This window comes from Triticum urartu, chromosome 7A (genome assembly GCF_056163025.1).
Source record: "Triticum urartu cultivar PI428250 chromosome 7A, HENAU_Tu73, whole genome shotgun sequence".
Classification (NCBI taxonomy): domain Eukaryota; kingdom Viridiplantae; phylum Streptophyta; class Magnoliopsida; order Poales; family Poaceae; genus Triticum; species Triticum urartu.
Window position 1 is genome coordinate 754,173,049 of NC_141879.1, and position 14,518 is coordinate 754,187,566.

Consider the following 14,518-nt stretch of genomic DNA (forward strand, 5'->3'; position numbering starts at 1 on the left):
TTAACCGGGATGGTGGTAATGAGGCGCCCGCCCAGTAGGAGATATGGGATTCTTAAGCCCTTCAACTATAAAACAAGGCATTTTTACTTGTAAGTGTTCAGTTCAGTGTATACAAAATAGACTTATTTCATGGGAGCATGTGATCAGGGTAAATAAATAAGAAGATCAGATGAGCTGCGTACCAGAAGGCAGGCAGGCAGGTTTCTTCAGCTAAGTCGCATTGCCAGTGGGTGATCGAGTACCTCATCTTCTTCCTGCAACTCGACATTAATTATCATCTTCTTTCTCAGCATCATTAATGTTACACTAATGATGTACTTCAACGGCGAGCCTGAGCGCTTTCTCCACCTCCTCAGCACGTCCGAGTGGAAGATTTCAACTCTGACTTCCATAAGCATAAAGCAAAGGAAGGTTTCCCAAGAAACCACACTGAAAGTTGGCACCATTCAAGGCTGACAAACTGGCGTTGAAATGGACAGATTCAAGTCGTGGAGCAGCTCCCTGTAGCAACCTGAGCATTCCAGAGGTGTAGCAGTGCCTCCACAAACATAGACAACATTTGTTCCAAACCGAATTTTCATTTTGGTTTGGAACTTTTTGCGTTTTGGGAACTTTTTTTTTATAAATTATATATTCTTTTGAAATGCCTCAATATTATCCCAACTTCCATCGGATCAACATTTTCCAAAACCAAACAATCAGATTTTTTGAACATTTGTTTTCACTTCAAGACCATATTTTCAAAACCCAATCATTTATACAATTTTGAGAACAATTTTCAAAATCATAATATATATTGATTCTTCGAAGATATTTTGTCTTCAGAGAACATATTTTGAATTTTGAGATATTTTTAAAAATTTGAATGACATTGGAATTTCTTAAAGTTTTTCTGAAAAGCGCAAGCATATTTTAAATTTTGCAAACGTTTTTCAAAATATAATCAATTTTGAAAAGTGTGAACATTTTTAATTTTTGACTTTTATAAAAAAAATAAGATTATAAAATTGTTTGAACTTTTGAATATTTCTCAATTACAAAATTTTCGAAGTGTTTAGAACTTTTTTATAAAGGAATCTGGAAAATCAAAAAGAAAAAAGATGAAAAAACAGCCCAGACCAGAACCTTCTAGATGGTTCCTAAAACTGAAAAAACACCATACATGAGCCTCGCATTATTGTGCCGGCCCATAATCTTTTGCTATGTGCAAAAGGCATGCCTACGTGATGCTAGGGCTGCTTATTGGGTGATACTATCTATCGCTTTAAGCGACCAAACAAACGAGCCTCGACTACAACGCCCTTTCATGGGCCTGGCCCATCACTGCAGCAAGGCAAATGACCCATCCGAGCGCCGCGTAAATCCGGAAGATCCCTTAGTAGGGCATCCTAAGCTAGGTGCTTTGAACGATGGTAACCGGGACACAAAGTTTACGTACGTTCAGGCTCTCTACCCTATGTCTTGCTTTTTGCATTATTGTGCTGCAGTGTATCGAGCGTACAAAGTAGAGAGAGATTGTCTATCTACGATTCTAGATCACTGTTTATATAATATCGAAACCTGCCGACACAAGCGCATTCCATTTTTTGTTGTTCTTTTTTCACGTTCTCTGTTTGTTCCTATGGCCTGTTTGCAACTTTTTAGAATCCTTAAATTCCAAAAGGAAAAAAAGATATGGTCAAATTTCAGTTTTTTTAAAAAAAATTGGTTAAATCTGGTCAAACTACTTATTCAAAAAGTATTAATGTTACTACATAATTATTCAAGAATATTAGTGTTACTAAATAATTATTTCAATTTTTTGAATTTTGGTCAAATCTGGTCAAACTATGGTCAAATTTATTCAAGAAATATTAGTGTTACTAAATAATTACTGTTTTTTAGAATAATAGTTTCAAACTCAAACGGTGAAACGTGTGACCTAATGCTCAAGCTAAACTGCTGAGGGTTAATAGGATTGACAGCTTACATTTGTCAGGAAAACAACAAGTGCAGACTTGGAATGTAGGAGGGATAGAACTCCGAAGTTAAGCATGCTCAGGCTGGGGGAGTGAGAGGATGGGTGACCGGCCGGGAAGTTAGGCGATTTGGAATGAGTGATCCACACTTGAGCAGTTAAGAGAGGTGATTAGAGACTAAATCATCAAATAATTCAGAAAAAATCAAAATCGAAAAAAATCAAAAAAAAATTCCAAAATTTTCAAAAAGAAAATTCAAAAAAAAACCTTTAGTACCGGTTGGTAACATCAACCGGTACTAAAGGTCCCCCATACCAGGGCGCGAGCTCACGCCACGTGGTGGCACTTTAGCGCCGGTTCGTGCCGAACCGGCACTAAGGGGGGGACCCTTTAGTGCCGGTTCCATAACCGGCACTAAAGGCCCTTACGAATCGGTTTTAAAACTCCGTTTCCTACTAGTGATAGCATACGTATATTATTATTGTCAAAAAATAGCATAAGTATATTATATATCCGATATAACATCTTCACGCTTGATAAATACAGATACATAAGCACATACATACATGCATACACATAGCATACGGACGCCGATCCGATCGAGGAGCTCCAATTGAAGGAGCGGGCGATGAAGGAGCAGCTGCTAGAGGGCTAGAGCCACATGGTTGCTGCGAGGACATGGATGAGGACATGGACGGTATTCTTGCCGCCATTCCTGGCAATGGCGGGGGCATTCGATAGAGCGTGCTGGGCGGCGCCAAAGGGGCAGCCGTAATTGCATGCGTACTAGCATTGCTCCTGGGTCAAGTTCTTTCCCTTGACGGCGCAATCATGAAGGCACAAGTCCATGCACTCGTCAGCGCCCGCTGGCGCCATCATCATCATCATCATGACAAGGCCGCTCACGACGACGACGACGATCCTTGAAGCCGGGAGCGCCATGGATATATCCTTTTTTTTTCCTTTCCTCGTTCCTGCATTCCTTCCTTCCTTCCTTATATGCATGCATGCATGCATGCATGCTAATCATATATACTAAGAAGACTAGGCCCATAAGGATTCGATTTATCTGGTTTTTCTGAAAAAAAAATTACCGCCTTTGTTAGCATGACACGTGTGATAAGGTACTCCTAGGTGTGGTGTCTGTTTTTACTGGTCAAGAGTTTTTGACCCATATCTCTGGAGATCTTACCGCTTTGACATGGGAGATGGAGACGGCGAGGGCGAGGAGGACGTCACGGACGAGCTCAGGTACGTCGACTTCTTGTTCCGTCATCTCACGCGCTGTTTGTGTTGATCAAATCCTCCAATTCTCAGATTTGTGTCCGCGAGCTGCAGGTTTCAGGATGCTCATCGCCATATACAGGCCGTTCTCCACTTGATTTATGTCAGGAGTCGAATCAAAACTGCGGTTCACCATTCACATTGTAAGCGTCGAGCCCTCTGATTCATTGCTTCCTGTCTATCTTTACTGGTCACAAAGGTTGATCTACTCTGATTGATTGCTTTTTTTATGTTGATCTGTATGCATATGCAGGGGTCTTGTATCTGCTGGTAAAGGAACTCAAAGCATGCTCGACGCGATCGGACACATCGATCCGACGGCGCCGGTATACCATTGGAAAATCAATAGGTGTGATGCTCTATTGCGGGAAGTCATGAGAAAATCTTTACAAGGAAGTACGTTCATCGCGGCGCCAAAGGAGGATGAAGGCGTCATCCGTGGGAATGAAGTTCTTCACGGAGTTGCCAACTTCATGGTAGCCAACCAACCTTCTCTCACTTCTCTTCTTGTTTTGTATTGCACTGCCTAGCCATAGATGGACGAACTCTTTGGTCTACATATATGAACTAAAACACACAAGTATCAACATGTAGCTTAAGTGCATGTCTGATTCAGTATTAAGGTTTAGATAGATGCAGGTTATAAGCAGCAAGGTGTCTCTTCAGGAGAAATCCCTTCACATTAAAAACCTGATTCAGGCAATTCGGCGTTTGATTCTGCATTGTAGGCTAGCTGGTGCAAAAGATATGAACAATATGCTCATTTTTTAAATATTCTTTTAGTTTTCTCGTAGTGTTCCTTCCGCTTTGGTGTTTGTGCATACTGCTATCGTCTTATCAATGAAATAGCCAACACTTGCCATTTCATTGATAAGACGATAGCAGTATGGAAAATGGAAAAGATGATATGAAATGCCCCGCTTCTCGTAGTATGGAAAAGATATTTCAGGAAAATAAGAAGCGGGGCATGAAGTTGTAGTCTCACAAGTCACAAGGTCACTGGATAGCCATTTCATATCATCATTGCGGGAAGTCAAAGAGAAGTTCATAATGATATGACATTTAGCAATTTATATGGAAGTTGTTTCTGGTGCCTTCCAACTTGATTTATTGCAAGATGTGAAACTGAAACCATCTTTAATGCAGTACAAGCATGTAGTTTATTTTGTTTTCCAAAAGTTTGATCATATTGGATTGGATGCTCCTATTCTTTTTGTGTGTGCTTGCTAATGGCTAATCCTTAATTGATTTTGCTGTCATGATCTGGTTTTGTATGTTAAATTTCAGATAATTGTGCTGCCGCACTGGTACACTCTTATTTGGCACAGTTTGGGTGAGCCCTGGTCAAAACTAGGTTGTATTCACAATTGTCCTCTTGTGCAAGGATTGTAGTTCTCTTCTCGATTGATACTGGCCGAGCATGGCTGCGAATATATCATATAGGATCATTACAGTTCACCTAAGACTGGTTTTACGTGGTAGTGTCGAAATGCTAACTTGGTTGTACAAGTCTCGATATTCTTGCTGTTATTTCAATTTTTATTAACTGATTCTATCATTTTGTATTTTTCACCAGCCAAAGCTCGCCTGATTGTGAGAACGGAACTTGTTAACAGTATATTTTGATTAATTAGCTTTGGTATTCTTACTGTTATTTCAATTTTTATTTATGTTCACCATGTCGGTTTTCTATTGCGGTTATACTGAAGCAGAAGTTGCTTGCTTCCCTAGCTATTTACGTAAAGTACAGCGTGTTAGCGACTCAGCTGCAGGGTGCAATATGTCAGGGGAGTTTGTTCCTACACGAATATATAGTTTGTTCTGGAATTATTTGGTTCTTCGGTATCATTTTTAGTATGTATGCACAAGCCTAACCTTACTTGAAAAGAGTTATGTACCATATTGTTCATGTGGATACCATTGACGTCTTAGTAGGCCTCTCTTAGTGTAAGGGAGTACAATTATTGTGAGGGGAATCAGGTTGAAAATTACTCCCTTGTGAACCTATAGGCATTTCCTTTCTTTATTTCCTCGCTGATGCTTCTGTATGTAATTGTTTCTTTTTCATAAAAAATCAGTGGATCACGTGGTCATGCACTCTTAAGAGGTAATTCATAGTCCCTCCGTCCAAAAATACTTGTCTGAGGAATGGATGTATCTAGATGTATTTTAATTCTAGATACATTCATTATATCCATTTTTATGACAAGTATTTTCAGACGGAGAGAGTATATAGCTACGTTTACCTGTTTCAGTATTTGGTGTTTGCTTTGTATGACATTTTGTTGATTCCGTCTACTGATGTTGTTGCTACTACTATTGGATACCTCTTGCCAGGATTAGTGCAGCGTTCTGTGTTCTGCAAGTGTTGTTGACTCAACACCTCTTGAGTCAAGACTGGTTCAGAGAAATTGGTAACTGATTAGTTCACTAGTATATATATAGGAGTAGGAGTAGGAGTAGGTAGGTAGCTAGGGACCGGCCGGGAGAGCTTCCAGGAGAACCACACGCAAGCATAGATATATATGCTTTCATGTCTTTTCTTTCTTTTTTTTCTTCTTTCTTTGCGCTCCGATGCAAGTTTGGCATCCATCTCAGATCTATCCATGGAATTTTAACACGGTTTTCCTTACCTCCACTTTTCACGTGGGAGGTAAGAAGATAAGAATTACTCAGGCCCACTTTTTAATAAAATCAATGGCTCGGATTTATTGTAAACTCTTTCCTCTCATGTGAGCAGAGGAGGTAAGAGAGACCATGTTAAAATTTCCCATCTATCTATCTTGTTCATTCTTCAAAGGGAACCACAAGCTAACCTCATGATATATAGTATCTATTTACCTTTCCTTTCTTTTTTAGCGAGGGATATCTATTTACCTTGTCCATTCTGCAAGCATGCACGTTTGGCATTCCTTTCATCATCTTTCTCTTGTTTTATGTGGAAAGAACGAAATAGATGACAGAACAAATAACACGCTGGCATGCATGGTCGCATATGTATGTTTTTCTTCTTATTTCCGTGGCCCATGTAGCTACAACCCTGTAACTTGTACTCCCTCCGTTTAGAATTACTTGTCTCGAAAATGGATGTATCTAGAACTAAAATACGTCTAGATACATCCATTTATGCGACAAGTAATTCCGAACGGAGAGAGTAGCTTCTTCGGTAGGAGTACTTGCAACCAGTGCTATTTACAATAAAGAGAAACTTGCATCTTGTCTTAACAAGTGATTGATTTTTTCAATCCAGTGAGAAGATCGCACGTCTATTTCAAGAAGAGGAAATCAAATTGTACCAATGATTCAAATCCGACTTCATTTTGGAGGGAGACAACAATACATGATACTAACCAACAACTTTCTAACAGCCACACACGACTTGACCAAGATCTTATCTATATCTATCTATCTATCTATCTATCTATCTGTCTATCTATCTATACCTATACTAATTAGTCACTCCTAAGAAATTACCACGTTAATCAGTAATTAGGAGTCGTTAATCTGGTGGGATCAAATTATTACAGTGTAGATTGATCCATCTAATTTTTGGTTAAAAGTTTCAGCAAAAGAAAAAAATTGATCGGAAAGCCCACAAATCTCTCACGGTTGAAGAAAATAGAGGTCACCATGCGAGATTCCCCTAAGATATCTCTATCTACTTCACGTCTCTCCTCAAAAATAAAAATAAGAAATATACTTCACGTATCTTATCACTCCCCATAGAAAAATAACCTGAACCAATCGTGTACACCTTGGAATCTCTCCAATCTCTCATCACGTCCATGGGGCATGGACACATACGCGATACAATGACACTTTTTTTCTAGAAAAAGAGGATGACCTCCGGCCTCTGCATCTGAGAGATACATGCGGCCATTTTATTGATTATTCTTGAAGACCTTACAAAATAGAACAACAATATGCCTGAATCCTCCAACTTGACAATATCTGCCGCTACTCCTATCCAAATGATGAAGCGGTGCAAGCTGGGCCACATACCCAGACCTCTCACCTAAGCCTAACATCTAAAGCCGGAGGCCCCGACCGAGCCATCTGCCGGGTCCGAGGTTCAAACCGGTCCGACGCACTCACATGTGTCGTCGCCGCCATCTTCCACTGGTCCATATTCAGAGCAGATTGAGGTGACAACCTTGGCAGGTCCTTCGCCATCGACGCCACCACGACGCCAAACGACGACCTCCATCTACACGAGCCTTGGCGGGTCCTCCGCCATTAACGTCACCACGACGCCAGACGACGACCTCCACCTACGTGAGTCCATCTCCAAGCAACAGATTAAATCCATGCTAGGATAGGGCCGCACCACCCAACCCCAAGGTTCCCAAACCGGTGCCTTCAAGAAGGGAACAGCGTCGTGAGCGCCGCCGCCGCCCAACAAAGTAAGGGCTTTCGCCCGGGAGACTCAGAGGAAGGGGAAGTGAGGAGATCAGTCCATACTGACGCCTCCAAAGAGGGGAACGGCGCCCTCAGGCGTCGCCGTCAGTGCGGCCGGTCATGGTCGGCCAGGGATTTCACCCGAATTAGATCCCCGCCACCAGCAGTGCCTCCTGTACAGAACCGGCGACCAAGAGGAAGTGCGGCCCGACCAGGCTGGCCTGCACGCCGAACAGGGGAGGAGGGGAGGCGCCAGATCGCGCGCACCGACCGCCGCAGAAGCCGCCACGGCCGCCAACGACCACTGGATCCCGCCGCCCGCGCGGCCGGGACGCCAGATCCACCACCCGCATGGCTGCTAGCCGGTCGTGCCTTGCCAATGGAGCCGCCGCTCAATATCCGGGGTTCCCCACGCAGAGGAAGAGCAACCGAGGCCCCGCCGCCACCATCCTTGGCGCCCCGGGCTTGCCTGGCGGCTGCCTCAGGCGACGGCGAGGAAGGGAAGGGGGTGAGTAGGAGGGGCGGCTAGGGTGGGAGGAGGAGGGGCGGCTAGGGTTGGGGCGACAGATGTGGGACGGGAGTTCTTTCGCCCTGTGCTCTAGAGACAATGACACTTTTTTAGCGAGAAACAATACCAACCCAACAGTAATCCTGAGAAACCAATGCAAATTGACCTTCCGATCTGTGAAGAACTCTCTGGCCAGATTTGCCAATGGAAAAAGTCCAGTGCAGGCTACAGAAAAGAACATGTCGCCGCAGCCGCCAACCAATGCATCAACAAGCGGCACGTGCGTCAACCTGATGAAGTATACATGCAGTCATCGGTCGTCTTGAAATTTCATCTGTTCTGGAAACTATCTAACAGAAAGGTACCATCAGATGAAGTATGCTCGACCCTCCTAATCGTTCATCTCTCCAACCTCTGAATTTCACTTGCCAAATACGTACAACAATCCATTATGTATATATATGTACATGATATTATGGCACAATGGTGATTCAGCTGTTATAATCCGACAATATTGCATGTATATTCCAGTCCATGGTCTTATCTCATGATGGTTAATTTAGCAGGTTCGATCTACTCAAGCATGCATGGCCGGCTCTCCTGATCGAGTTCTTGTTCGACCTTTCAGTCTCGGTTTCCATGTTCTAAGATTTGATAACACATATACTCCATCAGGCCGATTCTCGGTGAAAGAATGTGCAGGCCAACAAGTGCTTGGACAGTACGACGATAGTCAGCCGATGTTTTCCATCAGGCCGTTCATAAACATACAACACTCACTGCCATTATGCATGTTTGCCAACTGAAGGATAGACATCACAAATAGTCTTCATGCAGCTACAGTATTTTTTTACTCGACCCATAAATAAAAGCGTTAGGTTACAGAAAAGCAACAACTGAAATAATACAAATCACAAACACGCCGTCTCCATGCACCTACATTATTAATTGTCTTCTCGATCACAAAAGCTTGCTGTTGACAATATATAAGGTACACAAAAATTTGTCTTTGCCACATAAATTCATGTTTTTGCAGCATCGCTTCTAACCTGACTGAGCGGGGTTTAAGTCGTATCAAGCTTTTCCATTGTCAAAGTATATACTCCCTCCGTTAGTAGGTTACATTCTACTTTGCACACTGATTAAATGTCACCCTTGCAAAAGAAGGAACTAAGAAGAGATCTGCGACTTGAAGCACCATTAATAGCAGGGGGAAAAAAAGAATACCAAATTCAGTGAGGAGAACGTTGTCGTTGTGCTTCTTATTCCTTGTTTTCATCTCCTGGGCCAGATGCAACTACAACTGCTTCTTGTTCCTCCTCTGCAGCCATTGTGTGGACTAACCAACAACAAATGAAAGAGGGAATTGCAGATTAATTAAATAGACAAAGTTCAAACAAACACACCAAGACATGGTAATTTACCTCCAGATGCAACCAAATGCTGGGATAGTGCATCCCTCACCCTGATGGCGTCCTCATCTGCTACCCGCCGCACTTGCTCGATGTAATTGTCCTCCTGATCACTCGGCATGCCTGCACCCTCCTCCTCCTCCATGTCTATCACTATGTTATGCAACATGCAGCACGTGTGGATGGTCAAGAACACGTCACGTTGATCATTTGGATGCCACCCTTCTCCCTGCAGGCATTTCCATGTGCCTTTCAACCTTGCCAGCGCCCTCAGTGCGACGGCTGTAGTTGCAGAGTGTATTCTCCTATTGAACTCTAGTTTGGAATCTGAGTCTGAGAGGTCATGGTAAGGTGTGAGGAGCCAGGGACGGAGAGGATATCCTGCAGCACCAATGAAAATGCACTGGAGGTCCTAAAAGTTTCGTCGTTGTGTCACTTTAGTCCTATTTCTTTGAAAATGCACCTTTAGGTCCCAATTCTTTCATAAGTGGTTCACCCGAGGTCCTTTTCTTCACTAGTGCTTGCTGACCTGCCCTCGTGGCGCGTTGACCCACGCCACGTCGACACAGGGCCCATCCGACAGGCGAGAAATTTTGCAATAAGCCCCTCCCCATCTATTCCCCTCTCAGTGGCATCCCATCTCCTCTTTCGGGGCTAATCTGGCGACACGGGAGGCGATCGGCGGCGGCGCCGGCGACGAGCGGAGGTGATCTGGAGAGCAATCTGAGCGGGTGCCCGTCAAGATGCCCCCTCTGCGACGGCCAGTGGGCGATCCTCCTCCCTCTTACGGTAAGAACCCTAATCTTGTCGCTCCTTTGCTCCTATAGTGCTTCTAATCCGCAAGGACTGTGCCATAGTCATAGATTTACTTTGGTTTGCACTGTCACATTTAGGATTCCGAAACCACATGCTCTGATTTGAGGTTAGGGTTAGGGTTTCAGTTCTAAATTCCAAAAGACCACTTCTTTTGTAATTTTTTCGCTGCAATACATCAATTGAAATTTGACAAATTGTTTCCATTGTAATGATAGGACCAAATGAAGAAGTGTTTTCTATTGAAATCAATTATGGTGGGCTGTTTTGTGGATTTGGGTCGAACAAGTCTTATATTGATGGAAAAATCGAGTATTTTGATGGATGTGAAGTTGAGACATGGTCTCCACTTTGGATCAAAGACTTTCTGCTGCAGCTAGGATATGATATGGCCCAGTGTAATGTTTATTGGCTGCTCCCTGGTATGAATTTGGATACAGGACTATGGATTGTTGACAGGGATACAGACACACTTAGCATGTCTGTTGTTGTTCCTAAGTTTCAGCATTTTCAGCTATATGTTGATCACAAAGAATTAACTGGTAACATAGGCTTTGATGATGTGTGCATCACTGGATCTACTGAGCTTCCACCAGTGCTTAGTCCAACAAAGCATGGTGTTAATTTGCATATCAGGAATAGTCCTAGACTAAAGACCAAAGCTATGAAGGGCAAGCTAAATGAAGCACATGTGGGCAACAGCAGTGGGACAAGGGCTGAGACAGATGTACAAAAGGAGAGAACAAATAAGAGAAGAGAAAGAGTGGAAGTGCATGAGCAAGAAACTGATGACAGTAGTAGTGGCTCAGAGTGGGTTGACTCTGACAATGAAGTTCAGAAGGATGATGATGATCTGTTTGCAGAATGGGTTGATGACAAGCATGAGAAGAAAAAGAAGAGGAAATCAGAGTGGAATGATGATAGTGACTATGATTCAGAAGAATTGGTTGAACTCAAAGATTCAGATGCTGAGGATGTTAAATCTGAAGAAGAAGTTGAAGTGAAGGACAAACATGGACAGAAGAAAAAGAAGAAGAAGGTAAAGCTTAAAAGATTCAGGCCTGAGAACATGAAGGAACTTGATTTCCACATTGGCATGGTGTTTCTATCAGTAATTGAGCTTAGAGGAGCAATACAGGAATACATTGTGCAGAATAGAGTGCATATCAAATATCTTAATGATAAGCAGAGAGTTAGGGCTCATTGTGTGGAGGGTTGTCCTTGGTATTTGTTTGCTGCACCTGATAGCAGGACAAAGAGCTTTGTGGTGAAGAAATACATTGGAGAACACACATGCTCAAAGGAATGGGAGCTGCAACAGTTTACTGCAAGATACTTAGCAAATAGATATTTGGAAAAATTCAGGGCAGATGAGAAAATGTCTCTTCAGGACTTTGCAAGGATAGTGCAGCTTGATTTCAATATGACCACAACAAGGAGCAAACTTTCAAGGGCCAGAAGGATTGCACTAAAGCAAATAAAAGGAGATGAACTGAAGCAATATGACATGCTATGGGACTATGCAGAAGAAATAAGAACAACTAATCCTGGGAGCAGCATGTTTCTAACAGTTAAGGATGGGAAGTTTGAGAGCCTGTACATGTCATTGGATGCTGCCAAAAGAGGGTTTTTAGCTAGTTGTAGACCTGTCATATGCATTGATGGGTGTCACCTAAAGACTAGATATGGGGGAATTATGTTGACTGCTGTTGGAATTGATCCCAATGATTGTATCTTCCCTATTGCCATAGGTGTAGTAGAAGTTGAGGACAAGAACGCATGGATGTGGTTTTTGAACACATTAAAAGAGGAACTTCTCATACGCAACACTGCCCCATGGACACTGATGAGTGATAGACAAAAGGTATCTTAGTATGTAATGCACACTTCCTTTATTATTTGTGTTTTCATGTGTTTGTTTGGTAATCTAATTGTATTTCTATGTGAATGCAGGGGTTGATCAATGCAGTAGAAGTTGTTTTCCCTGATGCTGAACATAGATTTTGTGTAAGGCATCTACATCAAAACTTTGCCAAGAACTGGAAAGGGGATATCCTGAAAAACAAATTGTGGCAAATTGCAAGGGCCACCACTAGGGCAGATTGGCTTGCAAGAATGGCAGAGATGAAAGAGTTGACCCAGGAGGGATATGAGTATTTGGAGGCAATTAATCCTAGTACATGGTGTAAAGCTTATTTCAGAGAACTTCCTAAGTGTGACCTACTTCTCAATAACAATTGTGAAGTTTTCAACAGGTCAGTTATCCTCTGCCTTTAATTATTTGAATGATCTCTCTACTTGTGAGCTGCTAGATAACTAACATAGTATCACATAATTTACTATGTAGGTATATCCTTGATGCTAGAGAGTTGCCCATTATTACTATGTTAGAAAAGATCAAGGATCAGTTGACTACTAGGTATTATAGCAAAAACAAGGAGGCAGAGGAGTGGTGTGGGACTCTATGTCCAAAGATAAGGAAGAATCTAGACAAACAGATAGAGATGTCTAATAACTGCATTGCATACCCTGCTGGAAAAGGGATTTTCAAAGTCAAAGGTTTGACTGGACAGTACACTGTTGACATACTTAAGATGTTGTGTACATGCAAATACTGGCAGCTCACTGGAATTCCATGTAGACATGGTATTTCTTGTTTAAGGCATGATAGGATTAAACCTGAAGATGTGGTGTCACATTGCTACAGCATAGCTGCATTTAAGAAAGCTTATGGTCATGTCATAATGCCAACTAGAGATCCTAAAGATTGGCCCAAAACTAATGGTGTTGCAATTAAACCACCAAGGTATGAGAAAGTTGTTGGAAGGCCTAGTACAAAAAGAAAGAAGAATCCAGTTGAGGAGGAAGAGGGAAGAAGGATGAGTAGACATGGAATTGTAGGCCATTGTAGTGTTTGCAATACAGAAGGGCACAACAAGAGAAAGTGCCCTCAGCTAGGAAGGGGTCCAGCAGGAGCAACTGGTCAAGATGCAGCTGGTCAAGCAGCACCTGTTGGTGAAGATGCACCTGCTGAAGCAACACCAGCTGGTGAAGATGCACCTGCTGCTCAAGCTGGAGTTTGTCAACCAGCAACAAAAGCAACCAAGAAAAAGCTTCCAGTGAAGAGGAAGATTTTGTCCAAACCAAAGGTACAATTAATTATCCTGTTCTGATCTATATTTTGCTGGCTCTAGTGTGGCTGATCTCTATTTGTATCTTGCAAGGAAACTGATAGCACTAGTGTGGCTGCATCTACCACAACACATGTGTATGAGCAGAATGTTTCAGTGTTGGAGATACTACAGGAACAAGTATGTTGTAATACTCAAGTTAACTGTGTTGATCTCAAACCATTTCAAACTCAAAATATTTTTTGTTCTTTCAGGCCATATCAACTCAGCAGTCTCAAACCACTGCTCAAGGCCCTCTACCAGAAAGTGCATTCATTGCAAACTGTAGAGATACTATTCCAAAGCCAAGACCTACTACAACAACTCTTGGTTTAAAAAGGTAGAGGAAGAAAAGGGTAGTGAAGACCAAGGAGAACACAGTTCCTGAAGTATAGAAGAAGAAAAGTGTTCTGATGTTGTAGTTTGAGCTTGAAAACTAAAAAGCTTCTTTTGGGCTAGCACTGATTGGTTTGAAATTAAACCTAGTGTTCTCATGATGTAGGTTTCATCCAAACCATCAACAGTGTCTTTTGAACTAGACAAGCAGGGCATGTTTATGTGCTTGCCTAGTACTAGTATGGCCAAGTGAACTATTCTGTGAACTATGCAATGTTGGAAATGAACTATTGTGTGAGCTTTGTTGTTCTCAATGTGGACGAAAATGAAGCTATTCATCAATGTGGACGATCGCCGCGACCGTCCACGTTGACCAAAATGAAGCTATTCATCAATGTGGACGATAGCCGCGACCGTCCACATTGACCAAAATGAAGCTATTCATCAATGTGGACGATCGCCGCGACCGTCCACATTGACCAAAATGAAGCTATTCATCAATGTGGACGATCACCGCGACCGTCCACATTGACCAAAATGAAGCTATTCATCAATGTGGACGATCGCCTCGACCGTCCATGAGACAAAAAAGAGTAAAAATAAGCTAACTTTCATTCAAATCAAACACTTCATTTAGAT

At 42.4% G+C, this 14,518-nt stretch overlaps 1 pseudogene; it reads left to right on the forward strand.

Moving 5' to 3' along the window:
• The first annotated feature begins 10,303 nt into the window (after window positions 1-10,303).
• LOC147962901 (uncharacterized) lies at window positions 10,304-14,132 on the forward strand (annotated as a pseudogene).
• The last annotated feature ends 386 nt before the right edge of the window (window positions 14,133-14,518 follow it).